This window comes from Coloeus monedula (genome assembly GCF_965178545.1).
Source record: "Coloeus monedula genome assembly, chromosome: 2".
Lineage (NCBI taxonomy): Eukaryota > Metazoa > Chordata > Aves > Passeriformes > Corvidae > Coloeus > Coloeus monedula.
In genome coordinates, this window is record NC_138782.1 from 18,284,608 (window position 1) to 18,306,961 (window position 22,354).

A 22,354-nucleotide genomic window follows, 5' to 3' on the forward strand; every position below is an offset into this window, starting at 1 on the left:
CAGCAGAATGAGGAACACTGAAGTGTCAATTATTAAGTAGATGTTATCAAGAAATCCTTTAGTAAACATAGCACTTAGTACAAAACTCAAGACTGAGTTTTCCTCAAACGTTCTGGGAATAGCTCCAGCCAGCACACAAAACCTTCTGTAAAATGGAGGTAGCTTTAAATACGTACAGTCTCTTTACCTAAATTATACTTGAAAAAGTAAGAGCATATTTTCTCCCTGCCCTTTAAAAAAGAAGTGCAGAAAGTGTCATGAGTATAATTTTAAAGGTTTTGATTCATCAGTTTCAATTTTCCCTGTTCATATATTTATGGAACATACTTGAAACAAGCAAGAAATAATTACTCACTGCTCATGCCCTATAACTAACATTACATTATAAAGCTGCAAGAATTTTAAAAAGGCCAGAACAAAAAGCATCTAGAAAATAAATTAAAGCAAACTCCACTTAAGTAAAAGGTACACTTCCTGCAGATACTTCACTGTGAGGAAACAATTTTGTATTTCCTTTTCATTTTAATTGCTTTTTTCTTCTTAAACTAGGCAAAATGTGATGTGAAAGTAATAGCCATAAAAGCAATGCCATAGAGCCAGCAGTTTTCCTGAATATATTAGATTGAAGAGACTAATAAAAAAAAAAATCCACAAAAAAGAACCCAATATCCCACCATAAAACTCCCCTACTCTTATAATACTACAGTAGTCTGTTTAAAACACAAAGCAATGCAATTCTGAAGTGACTCACTCACATTTCAAAACCCTAATCTCGTTATTTTCCTAAGGGTTTCTGGTTTGGGGTTTTTTGACATAAATTACAAAACATTGTGCTTATATTAGATTATACATACCATGCAGCCTGAACTGCTACATCAGTGAGAAAAAAAACCAAAACCCCAAACTATTTTCCCCTTCCTTATCAGATATTTATAGACTGCAACCTTGCCATGTACCATTAGAGATCACAACACTGCCACAACATCCAAATAGAGGACAAAACCTGGTGTGAAGATGAAGTTCACACAGGCTCCTCAGAGCAATAGAGAAGAGCTTCATCAGCTCATTAATCCACCTAAAAATTAACCTGCAAGTACCTCCATGATCAGCCTTCAGCCAGCCCAGCAGCTAGTGCAGCTCAGCACAGCCACAAGATCCCATGACTGGGGAGACCCTCCAACGCTTTTGCAGCAACAGCACAGATTTTTAAGGACAGAAGTGAACTGTGAAACTTCTATCAAGACCCGCCGCTTTTTAAAAGACAGCGACCTCCGAAACTTCAGCTAGAAGCTGGCTCACACTCCCTGTCTACTGCTAACCAGGCACACCTTGCATGTGACCACTTCACTACCTAGGAAGGTTAAGTATTTATGCAAAAAGCCTAAAGGACACACTGATAGATGAACTGTAGTGAATCTTCCTGTGAAGGTGTGCCTGGCCCAGCGTGGGCATCACTGCCTGTGGGAGGTCAGTGACCTCAGAGCAGACTCAGTGCACACTCATGGTTCAGTCATTTGGATTTACCCGTTTCTTTGCATCTCTGATCGAAAACACCCTCTCAATTTAACAAGGTAGGCAGAAGACAGAAGCTGCTACAGGAGAATTCCCAGCCTTCCCTGGCACACCAGAACAGAAAAGGAGCCGTGGGTGTGAAGCAGGCCCTGCCAGGAAGAATTCAGGCACCACCAGCAGTCCCAAGGCTCCCCACAGCAAAACACCCAAATGTACTCAGACGCTGCAGCACGGTTCGATTTTGCAGCCCTTGTTTCTATTTTAGATTTGATACAGTGACTATGATTACTGTTGCTAATACACCCCAGAAGCTACCTGGGGACGTTAAGCATGGTGTCTCAAGCCCCCACTGCTCCCCTATTTTGCATTGAAGACACAAGATGACTGTCAGAACAGCTGGGTTTTCCCCCTGTTCTGGACAGTCGGTACAACAGCTCAAAATTCACATGAAACATAGCAGAAGCATAATAAGCAAAGATAACAGAAAAAAAAAGCAAAGCAAAAAATTTTGATCTCTCAGTAGGCGATGAAAAGGGGACGGATAAACCCCAATCAGGTCTTCAGAAGAACACCCATGGAGGCCACAAAGGACAAAATATATTACTGCTGGAAAGAGAAGACAGAAGCCTGAGGGGTAAAATGGAAGTAAAGGTCAGTTTGGCTGAAACACTGAAGGACTGGCTAAGCAGAAGAGAAATATATTCATTTTCTTGCAGTGTGCTTAGGAAAATGGCAGGAGTCCCACTCAAAGATCACTTTGCTAGCACAGATGACATTAAGGGGTATGCACACATTCACATCAGGTATCAGAAGAATTAAAATCTTCCTTTTTCCATCTGAACAGCAAGGAAGATGAGGGAAGGGTACTATGATTTCTCTCACCAGCAGTTTTTGCCACACTTCTGAGGGGCTTCTGCACAGATTTCTGGCACTTCAGGAAAAACAACCGATCCTATTTTTCCAGACGCAGCCTGTGTAGTTACTGCCAAGTGAAACAGTACCAGGAAACCTGAAGGTCTTGAGTGATCTCTTACAGCAGTAGCCTTGATGCTTGGTTTTAGCCTTCCAGATACTCCCTGTAAGCCCTGAACAGACTAAAGCAGCTACACTGGGAGCCTTCAGAGAGAGATGCTGCTCACAAAGTAATGCTTCTTCAGCACTGCACATTGCCCTTCCCTGAGCAAGAAAAGTCTTAAAACAGACTCCAAGAGCTCTATTTTGAAAATCCTTCCCTAAAAAACACTTAATACATATACCTGCTTTAGAGCAGAAATATCTATTTTAAAATACAGAAGCTCAGTGCCTCCAAAATATTTTGAATAACTGTATTTTAAAGTGTAACAGTATAAGGCAGTAACATTCATAAAAAGCATTATAGTCACATTTGTTGATAATAGAAGCATAAAAGTCAATAAACAAATTTGGAAGAGTGTGTGTAATATTAATATCATCATACAAACACCTGCTGAAATGACTGCCAGATGCTGTCACAGTTTTAACCAAGTCAGTATGTTTGCAGTTTTTAAGAGATTAAATTAAGCTGAGTCTGCTCTCAAAAATATTTACCTGAATATTTTACACCAATTATACTGTATAGTAAGATAAAATAATTTCAAATAAAATCATGTTTACTGAACTTCGTGACGCTGAAATGTCAAAACCTAAATTTAAATTAAGAATTATCTCATCTGATAGTTCGAAATGACTCATGAACCTGAACTGTAACACTGTAAGCTCTAAGACCCACAAAAGACCAATAAGCACAAATACTTCCAAGAGGAAAAGAAGAAGAAAATAAATCTGCCGTTCTGGCAACTGCTGTCATGACTGCTTTGTATTTCCACAGATGCCGTGGAAGTGAGTACATTAAAATAAAGAAAAAATAAAATCACACAACTGACTTCTTTTGTTTCATGAAGACTTAAGTTAAAGAGAAGTGACAAAGCACTGTCAAGAGCTATTTATTAAAAAATATACACACCTAGGTCACTTCCAGAGAAAATTTATCATGTCCACAACACCTTTCCCAAAAGATGTGCATGTTGTTTCATTTCTATCTTATATGTGTTCAGATAATATTTCCAAAAAGCACCTTAAATATAAATGACAACTGTAAGGTTGACAAATTATTTAAAATAAAAAGAAAAAAGCTTTAAATTGCCCCAAGAGACTCATCATAAAAAAAAGTAGGGAGAGGGTCTCAAGGGAAGCAGTTCATACACTAATCTGTAGAGGTTGATCACTTAAGTTTTTACTCTGCAACATCACATTTTTGTGCTGTTTTTCTCTGCCTTCCCCAAATGGGGCAGGAGGAGCAAAACAAAACAAAGACTTTTAGTCAAGAGACGCAGAGTGCTGGGGGTGGCAGATACTTCCAAAGAGACACAGCATTGAAATTGTTCCTGCAGGCTGAGGGAAGAAAGTGATGAGAAGTGTAACCAACTAGTTTTAAGACAGAAAAATCCATATCAAATTGGGAGTAGATCCTAGAAGAGCAGCTCTGAAAAATAAAGTTAATCCATACTGAACCTATTTAAGCCATGATTCATCTTGTCTATCAAATTTTAACAGGAAGAGCTCATTACAGTGTTTTGAGTAGAACCAGTAAAACTTCAGAATGAAATAATAATCTAGTAAAACAAAAAAAATCCCAACACTGTCCATCTTCATAACTAGAAGAAAACATGAGCAAGGAACTAAAATGTTAACTGATACAGCTCAATTGCTCTGGATTGAGCACATCTTGCCATAAATCTGGCAAAACCCCTATAAAGCATCCTGCGAGCCTGTGAGATGACAGCCCCAGCTACTTGGTTGGATCCACTTCTGGGTTAGCTCACCATTCCAACAGAGAAGAGAGGATGACAAAAGTTTAAGGGAGTAGAGAGGAAGGTGCCCCCAACACAGCTAACAATGAAGGCAAATAACTTACAGAACAGAAGTACACGGCAGTTCTGTATTTGCACCTACAACAACATCTCTGCAACAAACTGCCGACCCAAAAAACAAGCAGAACACACCCACCCACCATTTTCCTTTAAGAAGCAAGTCTCTGGGAGCAAGCTGTTAAATAAATGCATGTATCAGTGGTGTGACTGACACTCATCCTGTGTCCTTGAAAACATTCCTAACAAGTGGCTGACACTTGAAAGCAGATACAGTACCAAAACATGAAAGATACTGAATATAGAAATTGTACATTCTACTCTGCATCTCAGAGCAAAGGTTTCTCACACCAGTACAGGCTTTCCCATTGATTCCAGGCAGCATTTAAGGGTTAGTTTAAATTATGGATGGCTTAAGGTTGCTTTTGAAATGGAGACCATTTTCTTTTGAGAGCTGAGGACCTCTCTGAAGAGAAAAATACACTAGCTAGGAATATCACCACTATGAAAAAAACCAAGTGCACCCCCAGAAACCCCCACCCCCCACAAGCAAACAAAACCCCTACAGAACTGAAAAACATGACATGCAAAGTTCACTGAGCTCAGATCCAATATGTCCTAAAGGCAGGAGCATTGTGGTGGTCCTTTACAGTCATATTCCACTTCACTACAGTGGACTTGGAAAAAAAAAAAACAGTCCATAAGAAACAGGAGGCATGTATACAGCCACTCCATTTTATGTTTAATGTTAAAAACATGGTATTAAAATAAGAAGTAGCTGCAAACTCTTCTGCTACTAACATAAAAGACTTTAATAAATACTGCGATGTATTTTAATTACTATGGAAAGAAACTCTGCAGTATTTTTCAAGCATTATCCAGAGCAGCTCAGCTCACAGAAAGATAAAATCTAAAAGGTAATATTTTTGTAAGGTTCTGATAGCACTGGTCAATGAGAAGGATTAACCTCTGAGTGGAGACAAAGCTGTTTGGAACTGGAGAAGACCCTGCAAGAAGAAGATTCTGAGTCAGAACTGCTACTTAGAGTAGCAAGCTCTCAGTCAGAAAAGAGGACAGACCTAACATTAAAAATGTATGCTTTCTTAAAGACTACAGAAAGATCAGACTTCCTGAACGCCATATGGAATAAAGATTCTGCCTTCTGGGAAGCAACAATCAGACACAATAACCATTACTGACTACTAGAATATTTTAAATATACATACAATTTCTTACTGACAATAAACCAAAGATATACAACAATATGCAAGCACACTGTAGCTTGTAAAAGTTTCTTTGATAAACAAAAATTGTGTGGGACACCTTGAAACTTTCCTGTATGAAAGTTATTTCTTAACTTGAAAGAGAGGAAAAAAATTATGCTTAAGCTATAAGTCACAGGACCTATATAGAGCAAAATTTAAGAACACACACATGCCACATCACCTTCCACCTCAAGAATCAAACAGCACCCTTTTTCTATTTACATTTTAAGCTTTTAAACATCAATACCCAAGTAAGACATCTTACTACTCTCTGGAAATAGGTCGTGCAGTCACGATGGCCTAAAAAGAGTAAGAATAGATCAGACATTCAAACTCAATCTGTACTTATCCAGGAGCTCATGTTAATTTTACAACATATTCAGAAGTATTCGCTACAAGAAGAAAAGTAACTACTTCCAGCGACATAGAGAGTTTCTTACAGCTGAGATTATTTCTTAGTGTTATTCTTAGATAAAAGTTAATTTCCATGAGAACCTAAGAATCTGATCTTTTCTCCTCCTCAGCACACTGTGAAGCCCACTACAGCAGTCTTCACACACAGGTCACTCCAACCAGACAGAGAGAAAACACTCCCTCAAATGTCTGCTAGGTCAGCTGCCCCCCCCAAAATGCTGCATAGGAAAACATGGTTTACACAGCAAGGCAAAAACTTCAGTTCTTAGAGCTGGCACAAAACAGACTAATAGAAAAGGAGACAACTGGGAAAGATAAACTGGCTGCAAGCCCAAGACTTGTCCACATCTATATTTCTTAAAAAATTATCAACAGTCACAGCTATTCACATCTTTACACTTCACTCCCTGGGGAGTTTGCAGTCCAAAACCAAAACTAGCACAAAAACCATGTGTGAACACTAGTTTAAAAACCCTCCAGGTACTATGAAGAATATATTCCTTTACAGAAGCCAGGAGCAAAAAGTGATAAATAGGATTTGATGAAAAAATCTGGTTTCTTTCCACAACTATGCCCCCAAAACAGCTATTTAACATCAGGTTAAAGACTGAATTTCTAAAAAAGTCACTAACATGCGCATTTTTATTAGACATACAGAATAATAGTGCAAGTACCTGCATACTTGAGGTACTTTTTAAGCAACACATTTTATAGAGGGAAGAAAAAGATCTTTTTCTTAGAACAAGCAGCTCTAATGATCAGCACTAGCATGTAGAACTGATAAACTAGAATTAGAAGACAGACTTTTTTTCTGTTTTTTTTTTTTTTTTTTTTTAAATTACACTGTTTTCCCAAACTGATGAAAACTGTATTATAGCATCATCTATAACATTTAGCAGAGTAATAAACAGCTCTCCAGGTGGCTGCTGTGCAAGTATTAAGGGAACTTCCCTCCCTGATTAATAGGCAGCTTGACTTCTGCACTGACAAGCTTTCATTGAGAAGGGACAAGGAACCCTTTTTGGGTGCATTCCTCATTAAGAAAGCAATACTTTCAAAGCTGTGGCCTTGCTGCTACAGTGAAAAAGCCGAAGAAGTGGATTTTAAGGTTCAGAAATACAGTGTTAAGAGCCTTTCATTGTTACATTTCTGAATGACACTAAATAAAATAAGACTAATACTACAAGCTGATTTTTTTTTTTTTTTTTGTCTATTGTGACTACTATACTCAAGATTCCAACTAGGACCAATTAAAATTTCTACCCAGCCATATTGCTTCATTTGTTAGGGCAGTCAAATTACCAGTCTCAAAGGTCATCTCCCTCTCTGGCTGAAATACAGCAACTTTCATCTCATTAGAAAAGCACAGACAGCGAGAACAATAAAAACACACTCAAATAGGTTCAAGTATTGAACCTTTGGTTACTTTATTTTGACCAGAAAGATGTTTCTGATAAATCCTCATATTTCAACTTCAGGCAGTACTTCAAAGTGCCTGAACAAAGAGGTGAGAATGGAAGCCTGTGACCACACCCTTGGGGGCTACAAAAAATTCCAAAATCCCATTTTACCAGGAAATAAAGAGTCTCTCAGACAGGAAGGAATTAAGATATTCTCCAATAGCAACACCAAAGTCACCAGAACATGTGAACAGAGGAATTGTGGAACCAGTCACTGGTACTTAAAAAAAAAAAATTAAAAAAAAAAAAAGGGGCAAACACAACCCCCACCAAAACAAACAAGCAACCAAATAAACAAAGCATTAAAAAAAATACATTAACAAGCCCAGAGAACTCATTTCCATGAACAATGATGTCAGTCAAATGGCTGGACATTAATAGGATGAAAACCAGCCTCTAAGACTCAGGAGAAAAATGTTCTAACTAGCATATGTAAAATTAATAAGAGATACTTATTTGTGAGAATAGATTCTTTCTAATAAGCAGAGAGTAGCTGAACTATGAAGCAGGAACCTTACCTTCTTTAATTAGACTAAGTCTGGATATTCTTGATACCAGTAACTCCAGAAAAATAATTAGAAGTATGTGATTTCCTCTTTGTATTAACTTCTAGCAGCAATTATTATCAGCCTCACCTCCTTTAGCACTGCTGAACTGAAGAAGGAGCATGACACTATTCATTTCTTCTCTAGTTGAGTTTCCGGTATCTTTGAAAAAATTTGGGGCAAACCCACAGTATAGGAATGAGTAAATTCCATGAGAATGCAGAGATTTCACTTAACACATCCACAGTTTACACTTCCAAGTTTTCTACAGTCCATAACTGATCCAGATGAAGAAATTTGCTGTGATCCATGCGAAACCAAGAGAAACATGGCTCCCCTTGAAAGGGCAATAAAACAATCCACAAGTCTTATTATGAATCAATACTACTGCAGCTACTTAAGCATAACCCCTGTAAAACACCATCTCAGGGCACAATCATTTCACCCAATTTTCAGGAAATGAAAGCCTCCCACAGATTTCGCTGTCATGAGCCACATCTGCAGAACACTGTTGTAACACAGGCAGGAAAAAAAAAAAAAACGTTATCTCCTGCTACAAAGAGTAGTAGCAGATTTGGAGATTCTTGCCATGCAAAGCCATCTGCCTTCTGTGGACTCTCCATCAGACGTGACTGACATCTATCAATACATTGGCCCAGCTGAAACTTCATTATGTCAAAGAGCAGTTTTGACGAACCTTAGGAAATTCCTGGTTTAGTGTTTCAGAATTAAAAGAGCTTCTGAAATGCCTAGCATGACAAGGAAAGGCAGTCATGGATCTGTCTTGCAGTGGCAAAAAGGCTAAAGAAAAAAACAACCAAGATGAAAGGCCAGACAATTCTTTTTGTGTGCTGGATTCCAAGGAGTACAGTCAGTATTATTTCCTCTAAGAAAGAAGCATGAGGAGGAAAACTATATTAATAGTATCTTATAGCTTACTGGGTTCAGCTGTCTTTCTTCCCTACTATACCAAGCAAAGTTTCCAAGCTGACCATTAGTCTGTGAAGAAGCAGAGAAACACCAAACAGTCCACGGGGAAAAATACGGACCTTGTAACCTTGACAGATAGCTGGGAGGAAAACACACCTTTTGCTAATACTCCTCACAATTTTGGATGTTCAACAGCATGTCTCTAGAAAAAGACAACTGTGCAAACTGCAAAAGGAAAAAAATATTAATCCTGCTACCTTTTTTGGCTATTTCCCCTTACTAATACATTGATATTAAACAAGCACACTGCCTTCTCCTGCTGCCCTAGCACTACAGTCAACACTTACACAGAATTTCAAATGCTACAGCTGAAATGAAAAAAAACCCAAACAAAACGCAAAGAAAATCCAGTACATGCACCCCGCAAAGAAACTGTGAAATACCATTACAAGAACAACATAACTAATAACAGTATACTGAAAACTTAAATACGTTAGACTGGAGAGGAAAAAAACAATTTTAAGAAATCATTAGTTTCTGACAAATTATTGTATTCACCAAAGAGACACCCTATTATAAGATATAGATATTTTTAACCTTTCAAGCAAGGCTATTTAATGAAAATAATATATATATGTGTGTTATTATGCCAGAAACATGCACACATACAGAAAGGAAAGTAAGCATTTATTATCCTTGAATTAGTCAAAAATATGTTGTACCTAATATATGCTGTAGCAAGGCTGAATTTTACAAGCCTAACTGTGGGAAGGTTTACACAGTCAGACTTATCTGATCCTTACTTTGAAAACTTCTCAACGACTGTTCCTATTGTTCTATTCCTTAAATTACCAACTCCAAGGTGCCTGTCAAGAGCAGGAAGGCATGGTTCTGTTTTGCTTCAGGGAAATAACTGAGAAAATAATGTGTGGAACCAGAGCAAATGCCAAGTATCGTTGGGGTGCAGGAGGGAAATACTTATTTGCCAGCATATATGTTATTAAGATGGCTTAAGAAATCTGTCATCAAACTATAAAACACCATTGCAATAGTCAGCATCTGATTCAAAACTAAATTTGTTAAGAGCTACAGTAAAAATAAAAAACTGCTGGTAACACCAACTACTGTAGGACTAAGGCCCTACCTAAACCTAAGCTGCTTTGAGACAAAGTGAATCCTATACAGAGCACAACTATCATTACTCAAACCTTTTGCTCTGGGAGATAAAGGCTAAATAGCTTTTCTGACAAGTTTTACAGTATTAATACATAATTTAAAGACAAATTGGAAGAACAGGATCATCTGTTTTCCACTGCCAACATGTGTTGCAAAACAAACATGAGGAAAGCTGCAAAGAAGGTTTGGTACTATACGTTCAAGGAAATTGTAGCACAGGGAGGACACTGTTTTTCCTTGCCCTGTAGACTAGGGATCTCCTACGCACCCCAATCCAGAAGTTACTGCTCTGGCATATCTGGAGAGGAAAAAAATAATAAAATTACATCCTGATTTTATTAGAAAACCAAATGGCACAGTTTTGATACATTAATCAAGTTTTTACCTTTGTTTTTGTTTTCTCTGCTTTTAAACAGAACTTTTTTAAAACCAGGTTTATTTTTACAGAAACACACTTCTTTTTTCAAACCTAAACACTGAGTGAATTCTGTACACATTAAGTTATCCAGCCCATTCCACAGCACTGCATAACCAACCATCCCACGACACTCAGCTGGTTTTAACTTTCCCGTTTTCAACTGCAAGGAAAACAGGTTGTCAGATGCTGACTGATTATGTATTTTTGCCATTAAAAGCAATATCATGCATGAAATGCTGCATCAGTGAACTTCTAAAAGCTTTTTTTAAAGTAGCTATTAAATTTCCATTAGTATTTTCTATTAACACTGTCATTTCACATCGTGAGGAGCTGTTAGATATCTATACACGTAAACCCATGTGCATCCAAACTTCAGAAACATGTTTTTAATATACAACACAACTGATTTTGTTACAGGAACTCTGCTTTTGGTAAAACTTCAGAGACTAAAACACCAGCAACTGCAACTGTCAAGGTGTGTGGGTGGTGGTGCAGGGCAAAAATCTGTGTATTTGGCTGTTAATGATATCTTTTGGTAACTAATTACACTAACTGCAGATACATTTTTCCTGATAAATTCTGAAGTTAAATGTAATGGCTGCATAATTTAAGAGCTTCCAGAATGAGACTTTTTGCACCGAACACTCTCAAGTTTAAAACCGCAGATGATGTCCTGTATCTGATGAACTATTTTCAACTACTGACAATTTCATTTAAAAATAAATCTAGCTTCTTTTCTCAGCATCTCTCAACTGTTTTTCTTATGGTCCCAATTTGACTAAAGCTCTGTTACACTGAACAATATGGAAATGCCCAACTAAAAAAAAAAAAAAAAAAAAAAGCCCTATAGATTCCTCCTTGCCAAAAGAAGTAGAAGCTTATTATTTCCATTTCAAATTTATTCTTAACAACATTAAGAGGCAATAAAGTTTAAGCAGGCAGAGTAAAGCTTTATCACTTGAGAGCAAGCATTAAGTCATAAAATTGAAAGAAACTACTAATTTTTGGTTTTGTCAAAATTGTCCAGAAATAATGGAAGTTTTCAAAAGGGCTGTTTTTCTTCCTCCACTGTCTTGTATGTCTAGTCTTTCTGTATATCTACAGCAGAACCCTGAACTTTTTATTTCTTAAACAGGTCCTCTTTCTCATGTACCTGAACTCCCATTTTTAGTTTCCCAAATTCTGGATATTCACTCGTTTTACAACCAGACAGAAGGGGGTTTTGTCATTTATTCTGCATCCATTTTGAAGGTCTGAGCCACTACACTTCCTACAAACTTCCTATAAATTTGTCATGCCTCACCATGGTAAATTTCTATTCAAGAAAGTATTTTTAAATCATGTGCATTAACTGTAAAGGCTGTTTGAACACATGCAGCAAAAAGCAATAGGGAAACAGTATGGTTGAAGAAGAGCCCAGTAACAGCGCCTTCCATCCAGACTCTCAAAGCCCTTCACCACACACAGTAATCCTGTGTTGTGAGCCATTAAAAGACAGATTGAAACAGCCATCAAAATATAAACCCTATGCTAAAAGGCCACAAGGACCTAAAGAGGTTTTAAGAGGAAGAAATGTTCTTTCTCACTATGCCAAAAAATCAGAGATAATCTAGAAGTTGCACATTAAGATGGTCAGTTTCCTCCTTTCATGTCTGCACAGCTCCATCATTATACACTGACGTCAAATATCTTCTCTCAGATATCTACACACCAAGCAGCATATTTACACACCAGGACACTTTAGAGAGTCAGTGGACAAAATACATGCAGAAAAAAAGGAATTGATAAACTCTTTTTCTGGTTATTTTACCTACATTTCCCGATTTTTTTTCCAAAGAAAGATTAAAAAAAATTAGAAGACTGATTAGAAAGTATTCAAAGATGTCAAGATGTGCCATGACAGCCACCCTACATTGAGGTTCCCCTTCACATCTTGACTAGTGCTGACTACCCCCTCTACCCCCACATTCCCAATGAGCCTACCCAGTTTGATCTTGACCCTTTCAATAATTTTTAGTATTGATGAAAAGTTAAATGTGTACAAAACAAAATGTAGCCGTGTGCATATGCATAGCTGTCAAGGCATTCTTCTGGAGACAAATTTGATATAGTCACAAAAACACATTGTGGGAGAGGAGTCCCAGGTGTACAGACCTGAAACAGTTCACTGATCCACCAGAACAGATAACAGCCCCTGTTCAGCCAAACTAATTTTACTTAGTACATCAACGGACTAGGTCAGTCACAATAACTTGGCTGAAGAGGGCTATCATTTCATAGTACTAATTTATTGTGGTTTTTAGGTCATCTGACTACATCCTTAAAAGGTTGCAGGAATAAAGAGTATTAACATTAAGAAGGAACATCGTATTACAAACGAGACAGATGGCCGACAAACCTTCAGATAAGTTCTGTATGACAAATAATCTTATAGATAATTATCTCTTCTGTAGGACAAACGGCTCAAATATTTAAACTAAAAACAACGACTTTCTTGGCCCAAAGCACTGCAGAAGCTCACTGAGTTTACAGCTGTATACAAACAAGGTGAAAAAGCATTTAAGCACTGGAGGGACACCAGAAAAAAAAAAATCCATATGGAGATTTTTTTTTTGACTGTGAGGGTGACTAAGCACTGGCACACGTTGCCCGGAGTTTGTGGAGTCTCCAAACTAAGTGAACCCTTTCCACCATGGCCATGGCTTTGCTAATGCAGCAAAGGCAGAAGGCACCATCAGAGAACAATTCAATCACTGCTTGACTTCAGCATTCTCATCATGGAAATGCTCTCCCATTCCTGCTTAACATACCAAGACCTGAAGTATTTACCCTCCACATTTCTATCACAAGGCCTTACCACTGGCCTTCACTGATGCTCCAATCCAACTGTTTTGCTATAAACCACAAGTTTGTAGTACTTCAGCATCTCAAAAACCTCAGCCCATTTTAACTCTGCTGAGTACTCCACACTTCTAAAAAAATCCCAGACATCATGACAGGAAGACAGACTGCAGTATTTTCAACCATACGCATGTAAAACTACATTGCTACATGAATGTGGATATTTTCCCCACCAGTGTTATTACGTTAAATTGTCAAATAATCTGTATCAAAATACATTTTGTCAGCAAAAATCTATTATGAAGCAATACTATTTTAGGTTAAGTCAAAGCATCCTCAGCACAACAATTTAAAGATTTGATTAGAAGTACTAAAATATAACTTCTTAAAGTTACAGAAACTCCCTCCTTCTCTTAGATTTCCATAATATATACATTACATCATTCCTTCCCAACTGTTGGACCCAGTTTAATTTCATCATCTTCCTGGTCCAGAGGTTTGAGAGGAGATAAACACCACTACTGTGCATTTTGATCCAGAGTTAGGCTGTAAAACATCCCAGGGCCCTTCTATGCACTTGACCAGGGAAGTGGAACATTACCGAGTCTTTATCTGTTTGTTTTTAAATAAACAGTGTTTTTGTAGAGGGAGAGCAACTGATAAGGTACTTGTAACAAAAAGCTGTTTTAGAGAAGCAGCAATGTTTTTACAAAATTGAATGCCGATGAGTAACTGATAGAAACATCCTTCCTTTTCAATATCTTTAATTGTATCTACAGAAAAAAAAATCTGAAGAGGTCAGTCTCAAAGACAATTTGCAGAAATTTTAAACAGGAGGACTCAAGCTGCTTCTCTCCTCACCTTTCCACATTAAAGACCAAAAGGTAATGAGGTATTTGCATTTACCTGGATGACCAACATGAAGAAGTAAACAAACCACTGCATGACTGTCTGATCTTGTTTACACTGCTCAAACACGGTTATAACTGAAATAAAAGCTTTGATTACAGAGCTACAGGAGAAGATTCATCCCTTACTGTTAGAGCTGAGAAAGAAGGGAACATAAACTCGAAGACATCTATCAGACCTTTAAGAGAATTAAGATTTCAAAATCTGCACTGCAAGGTGGTAGCAGAGCAGGGGTAACCTCCATCTCTGTTCAGAAGTGAAGCCCTCCCAGGCACAGTGAGCTGAGCAGAGGCCATGGTCCAGCCAGGAAGGTACCCCTGAGCAGTGCCTTGTGAGCTCTCTCATGGCTCAGAAAGGACTCCAGGATATCTGCAGCAAGCTACATTCTCTTCCTGCTCTTCCTCTCCCCATCTCATGCTCTTCCAGCCATTTCTGTTCAGGCCAGGATGAATGACATACAAGTGCCACCTACTTAAGGGTGATCTTCAAAATAGTGTCTACCCCCCCACCCCCACGTCTTTCACCTGGAATGAGGCAATACTTATGCTATTACTGTACACCATCTTTGCACAAATCTGTGAGTGTCCTGCTGGTACAGAAAGATAAACCATTTTTTCTCCATATTATTAAGCTCTCCGCATTTACAAAAATAAAATTTAAAAAAAAAAAAAAATCAAGAAGTGCTACTGTGCCAATTCATGGTTGCAAGGATCTTTGCAGCTGTAAATAGAAGTATGCTGGAACACATGCTGGCTGAACACACTGAAAAACTCACCTGCTAGACAAGATCGCACCAGCTAGAAAGTCAGAGTAATAATATATTCTACCTCCTACACCTTCACTCTAAATTACAGTCAATTTGCTAAAAGCGAAGCCACACACAATCACTCTCCCTTACAATGTTCTGAAACTAATGAATCTACAGGCTGCACTAAGATGGTTATATAACATCACCAAATTGAATTTATTTTCTGGGCCCTATTTTCTGTCAGTCTTTATAATCATCACCTCAGTTTCAGTTTCCTTCATCAAGTCATCCTGTCACAGTTTCACCTGTTCTGAATTTACCAATCTGACACACCTGCAAACTACTCAATTGTTCCATTGTTATTAGTGTGCAGTAGCAGCTGGAAACACAGCCAAGTCAGTCACTTCAAACACTTGCAGCAGGGGGAAGAAACCCAACTTACCCTGAAGAGCTCATGGACACGGGTGCAAGCAAGACTAGAACAGGAGAAAGCAGACAACAAGGAGGCACAGTGAGTTTGTTTTCATATGGGCTTAGACTGGTTTGTTGACCACGCAGTGTTTTGGGGTTACATGAACAACGTTCACATCTCTGTCTCTGCTGGTTTGCTTACAGCCACTCCTTCTCCTAAATGATAATCTGGGATGAGATGATGACACATTGTTTTAAGAACTCTACTCTCAAAAACTAGCTTGAAACTGCTAGAGTCAAACCAGAAGTGGCTGCTGCCATCTTGGCACACTTCACCTGATTCACGAGTTAAAGGATTAACATCTTTCAAAAGCAGGTAAGGAGGATTTAAAAGACATTGCTACTTATATTCTTTCACACATGACTACTGTAAAGCAAGGGTAGGAAAAGTATTTTCTACTAACTCATTTAAATACTACTGAAAATTGCTGGTGAAAATAACGGAGGATCTAGTCAACCAGTTTCCAATCTTTGATCTGAATTACACTACCATGTGTTAGCACTTAGGAGATCAATTCAGTACCAAAAGTCCTTAATTTCATTAACCACACTTATCCCACATTTTTCTTTACTGAACTTGACAACTATACAGTCACACTTGCTACAGTGCAACTGAAGTTTTCATAGAGCAGCACCTCCTCCCTCCAACCCAAAGCTACCAAAACCATCTCAATGCCACTCATGTGCTTCTGAAATACCACCCCCAAATGGGCTTTGGGCAGCAGTTAAACTGGGAAGAAAACACACAGCCGATGGCTTCTACACTCCCAGTTAAGGGCTGGACACGTGGGCATTATCCAAACCCTGTGAACCCAAAAGCTTGCAGCCAGCACAGCTAGAAGGTAGGCTACAGAGAAATACACCTTGAAGAACCCTGTCACTGTACACCAGGCTGCTTGACAATATTTTTTTTCCTTAAGATGTCAGACCATATGCCATCACTGATGACTAACAAATAAGGAACACAAAGAAATTTTGGTGCATCAGTCAAACCATGGCTGAAAAACCATGAAGCCTGACATCAAACCACGCTGCTATCTTTGAAGTGTAGTACTTAACAGTCAGTGAATTATTTCATGCCAGTGCTGTGTGCATTTCTGATACTGGCACAAGATGAGAAACAGGCCAGTGACTGAACTATGATGGAATGAATTTTTACTTTCATTTGATAAACAGTAGACACTAGTAGCAGATGGATGCATTGCACTGTCTACAGTGATATTCTGGGGAAATATAATGGTAGTTGGACTGTCCAGTTATAACCAGAAATCAACAACTAAACAAAGATGAGACATCACTGTAGAGATTAATTTCCCTTAACAGATGCCTCTCATTTACCACGTGTAGCAAAATACTGCCAGAAAAAAATATTCTACTTTACATCTCAGACTCTCAAAGGACTTACAGGAGGTCCTGTCTTCAGTGGAGGAAAGTTCAAGACTCTTGTCACACAGCAAGAGCTATGTATGTGTGAATACATATACTAGCTAATTAAAAACAAAATAAGAGCCAACCTTAAATACTTAGAAGAGGAAGAGTCAGAGCCACTTCATTCTGCTCCTGTCTTCTCACATTTCCGGTATAATTTGATCCTGGAGAACAGCAGTGCTTCAGGGAACACGGGTCAATGCCAACAATTCAGCACCAATCTAATACTAACCATCACTTCTAGAGACAAGAGGGTTTTTATTGACTACCTAGCATCTTTACCTTGAAGGGAGCCTCTGAAGTGTCTGAGTGTTCCTAGAGAAAAACCTTGCATGCAAAGCATCTACAGACTGATGATCCCATCTTTACACAGTCACTCCACATCCACCTTCTCTGCAGACCAATGCCTATCATGGGGTAGCAAGACTATAGATGCAAACTCAGAACAACGAATCACAGCGAGTTTCAAACCCTACACAGGCAGAATGTGCAGACACTGTCTATTTGGAAGCACAAAAAGCCCTGCATTACACAACCATGTTTACCTAGTCTGTGAGATCTGAAGTGCCAACACAGACATGAGCAGATTCGGTACTGCTACAGACTCAAAAGAAAAGAATCCTTCATGAGTTGCTCTTAAATCACAAGCATTCAAAACATTTCTAGCAAGTGAAATATATTTTGTGCACTCACCTTCAAGTATGCCACAAGGGTCACGAACACAGTTATATCCAGCCTACTAAATAAATGGATATCACTCCCCACTGAACTAAAATATACAATACTTGTCAACTACTAATTATACTGCATCAAGCACAGCATTCTTACATCTCTGTTCACTGTTTTTCTCGAGGCAAAACTGGGATATTCTCCATGTTCTAATATGTATCAAAGATAGTTTAGAAGTGCATTGAGCTTTGCCATGGCTCCCCCCTGTACTTTGGTTGAGCACACGGATTATTAGTCATCTTTGTTATATTCATGCTCGACATGACTAAAAAATTGTCTTAAGATGTATTCTAAGCAACTGTCAGATTGAATTCTTGACATGTTTTTTCTCAAACTATGGCTAATTTAAAAAACAAACTGTTCACATTCTATAGGTTGAACAAATAAACTTACATGAAAAATGCTAGTATATTTATTGAAATCATTTGTTCATATGTAATTTTATGACTGTTTTACGCAGAATACAAATTGTAAGAATAATTCTTTAAAATACTGCATTATGTCTCACCATTCTGTAGTTAAGAAGTTACCTACAGTGACCTTTACTCATTTTCCTCCACATATACCAACATCCATCCTAAATTCAGATGCTGTAAATATGGTGTTTTGGGTTCACTTTCTGAGGTTTACACGATTACTCAGGTTTTGTTCACAACTTCAAAAACTAGTATTTTGGAAGGAACAAGTGTTGCTTCCAAGAACTTTTACCTTAATTGACACGGGCAATCTAGCAATCCATACTCCTGAAAAAACAAACATAGGTACTCTCTAGAAGGAACAGTCCACAGGCAACTCCAGGCCTTGCATACAAGAGGCAAGAGGCTGTTGGCACCTATAAGCAACATACACCTGCTCCTTTTAATTAAACATATAGAGAAGTACATTGTGCAGGACCAGATTGAGCCCCAGTAGAAATACCATGTACAGAAATAACAAATTAGATACTTTCTGATCAAGTGCACTAGTCAAATGCAGTTATCAGAGCAAAAAAAAAAAAATTAAACATTTGTAACAACCTAGACTGGGAGAGTAAAAGTCATATTTAGAGCTCAGACTAGATTTACTGCCAGGCAGTAAACTGCTGAATACACATAATTAAGCACGCAAAACCAGTATTATGCTAACAAGACTTTAAGAGCAGCACTTGGGTGAAAGACTAAAACCATCTTTCATTGCAGCAGAGTCTTCTATATTCCAAGGGCAAGAACCATTTATGCTATACATAGTGCCATCTATTAGTCAGAAAATGTCATCATTCCTGGGAACAAAGTGAAGAGCTATGAAATAACAAGTTGTGAAAACTTTGTTAATAACATTTCACACTTGAGACCCAATGCCTTCAGACTTAAGAAGAAAAATAAAAGAAGTCATGTGCATCTCAAAACCAAAATCCAGTTTGGCTACTTAAGCTTAGATTTTAAGACAGAAGAAAAACCTTTATGAAAATATCTTATGTTCTTTAGGAACTAGATGGAAAAGGAGAGAAGTTTTCCCTTAATGAAAAGTAATAAATTGTGGCTGAAGACCTGAAAACACCTTCAGCTATGACAGTGTTGGGAAGAAAATCTTACAAAGTGAAAACTTCTAGAACAAACATGGCAATAAAATTGTCAATGATACAAGTGCCAAAAAGATCTGTTTTGTGCCCTTACTGGACAAATGCAGAGCTGCACTCATCTTCAGTGAAGAGCAGTTCAAAATTACGTTTCATCTTTTATAAAGCCAAACCCTACTGTCAGCTTGCTCACTGTAAACACAGAAGACTTCTGGTATCCCAACAAAGAAGAGACTTGAGATAAGAGGGACCAAGTACCACCACCCCATTCCTCCCCACTTGACCACAAATGACATTGGAGACAGGAGGCACATGTGTATTAAAACACAAGTTAAAAACCATTCTAAAATATACTAATACCAGGAGTCCCCCCTGCAATGGGACAGTCCCAGACAGGAGCTGCCAACGTAACATTGTCTCTGATGTGTATCTATTGGGGAACATGGTGCCTGAGTAAAGACCAAAAGCAAGACAACTAAGCCATGGACTTGAACATCTCAAAATACAGACAATATCAGGCAAGTTCTTTATCAGAAATAATTACACTTTAAGTAATTTTGAAAGTGCCACTGAACTTCATTTTGCCACTACAAATGAGTGCAATACTTCGTCAGTGCCCTTTCTGAACGGTTGTAATATTTTATTCCAAGTCATTACAACTTTATTTTTTAAATCAACTTTGAAAAGTACAGAGAACTAAATATCATTTCCTGCAAATTTGAAGCAATTATTAAAGTCAAATGTTTCTACCACATCTACAAGCAAAAAAAAAAAAAAAAAAATTGCCATCAAAGATTTGCTTTCCCCTAGCAAACAATGTAATTTAGTAGGACAGATCTAAAGAAAATTTTAATTCCAGACTGTTCTCTGAGCCACAAGTAGCAATGAGGGGATGCATCAGACACGTTCTATTGCACATTCATAACACTCCAACCTTAACAGCCTGGAAGCCCTACCACTTACTCCTAGACATGACTGTGAAAGGCACAATCCACACTGTGACAGATTCTGAGACCAAACTGTGGACTCACACCAGAGCAAAGTCAATAAATGCATGCTGCACGTACTTCCTTTAACAATCTCCAGTCTAACGCATGGAGAAATGGAGAGAAGTAGATAAAGCACCCATGTGCCAGGTACCGTCTTTTTAAAGGTCCTTTTAGGGCAGACAGTAGCAGGTCCAAGTTAGAGCAGAACATCATCTATACCAGTTCAGATTATCATTGAGTACTAGGAATCCATTATTTAAATTATGTTGCTTCCTACCATCTCCCCCCAGCACATCAGCTGGCTGTATGGGATGACCAAGTTATGGCAGTTAGACTTATGCAAGAGCCAGTGTAAACGCTGGACTCCCTAAGAGTTTCCAGAACCACTAAACCATTAACTCATGCCTAGTCTTGAAAAAACAAAAAAGCCAACCACCAAACAAAAAGAGAGGGAGCAGTACTTCCCCTTCTGATAAAATATTCAAAGCATTTCAAATTAAAAGCCATATATTGTTTGACTGCCAACTGCAGTGTTTTTTCCAACTACTTATTTTCTCAGCAACTACCTTTTATAAACTCACACAATCTTCCTCAGATAAAATGTTACCAATGTTTTTTCTCTTTCTGTTCACAGCAATGTGCCAATATGATCAATACCATTAGGAGCTCCCACATCCCTACTCAGAAGCGTATCATAAAGTTTCTAAAGAGCCAGTGTAAAATCTCACTGTTTAGATCTTCCACACGAGCTGTAGGCTGTCTCTCAATGCACTTCCTTCACTATTTGTGCTTTCACAATGTCACACTGCATTTTAGTATGAGTAATTTTCTTGTGCCATACGTATGGTTCAGCGCACCCACAAGCACACCTATGGCTTCAAAACTGTCATGAAGTTCTATCTCAAAAGCACAAAAAAAGAATCCGTAAGGGCACAGAACACAAGTTATAAGAACATTATTTATTCTCACAGAAATGCCCACTGTTCCTCTTGGGATTTTTTAAAGTTAATTGCACAAACAATTAAAACAACCCCTACTCTCTGCCTTACCCACAAATAAGGGCTCTGACTGACACACACTGGCAAATAAAGAAAAAAAAAAGAAAGTCTGCCAGGCGAAGCAAGCCTCAACCCTGCCAGCTGCCCCTCAGAATATAAGTTGTTGCCCCAATGACAGATGGTCGTACAGCTCACGTGGCACTGCAAGAGCAGCTCCAGTTTTCAGCCCAGCATAATTAAGCCAACCAACTGCAATTCCCCTTCACCTTCATATGCTGCCTTGAAAGATTAAAGCACCACCACAGCCATATTCTGAGCCATTCGGTGATCCTCAAACAAGGATCAGCTGGGAGCACAGGACAAAGGACAACTGAGAGCAACAACTCCCAGAACACCCATCCAGATTTTAGCCTGGGACAAGCTGAGCACTAACGTAAGTCCAGAAAGAAAACAGATATTGTGCTAAGGGACACTGTGTGGTCCACAACTATACTACCAACCACAGGAACCCAAGGACATCACGTTCAATTCTGTGCTGTGCCACAGATGTGGCTCCATGATAAAGATAAACCAATTTAAGAGTATAATACTGCCAGAAAGGAGAGGGCAGACCTTTTTTCACCAGCTCCCACACACAATACCCAGTGACTGTACAGGTACACGGTCATTAAAACAAAGGAAGGAAGAAGAAAACCACTGAGAAAATCTCTTTTGGTGGCCATTTGCAATCACACTGCTTAAAATATCAGTGAAACTGTGCCTACAGACTTCCCTGGTGACTTTGGGCAAGTTATGCCATTTCTTCACGTTTTCGTTTCCCACTGCTGATGTCAGAACAATGGTACATCAGTCCATCCCAGGTGTGCAATGATGACAGCTACAGACATGACTGAAGGCCTGCAAGACACACAAGTTCTGCAATACAAATACCCAAATTAGTAAAACAAAGGGGATCCTTTACCAGTATCTGAAATTACTCTAGGCAATCACTACAGTCGCTGCAAGTGGTGGAACAGCAGGTATTTTCCCCATGTTTACCACAACTCCAGCACAAGACCTTCAGGCAGAAGGGAAGGATTAA

General features: G+C 38.5%; 1 protein-coding gene across 1 annotated transcript in view; it reads right to left on the reverse strand.

The window, feature by feature from the left end:
* FBXO11 (F-box protein 11) overlaps positions 1 to 22,354 on the reverse strand; it is a 68,932-nt gene that overhangs the window by 34,312 nt on the left and 12,266 nt on the right. The gene's annotated exons all lie outside the window — the stretch shown is intronic.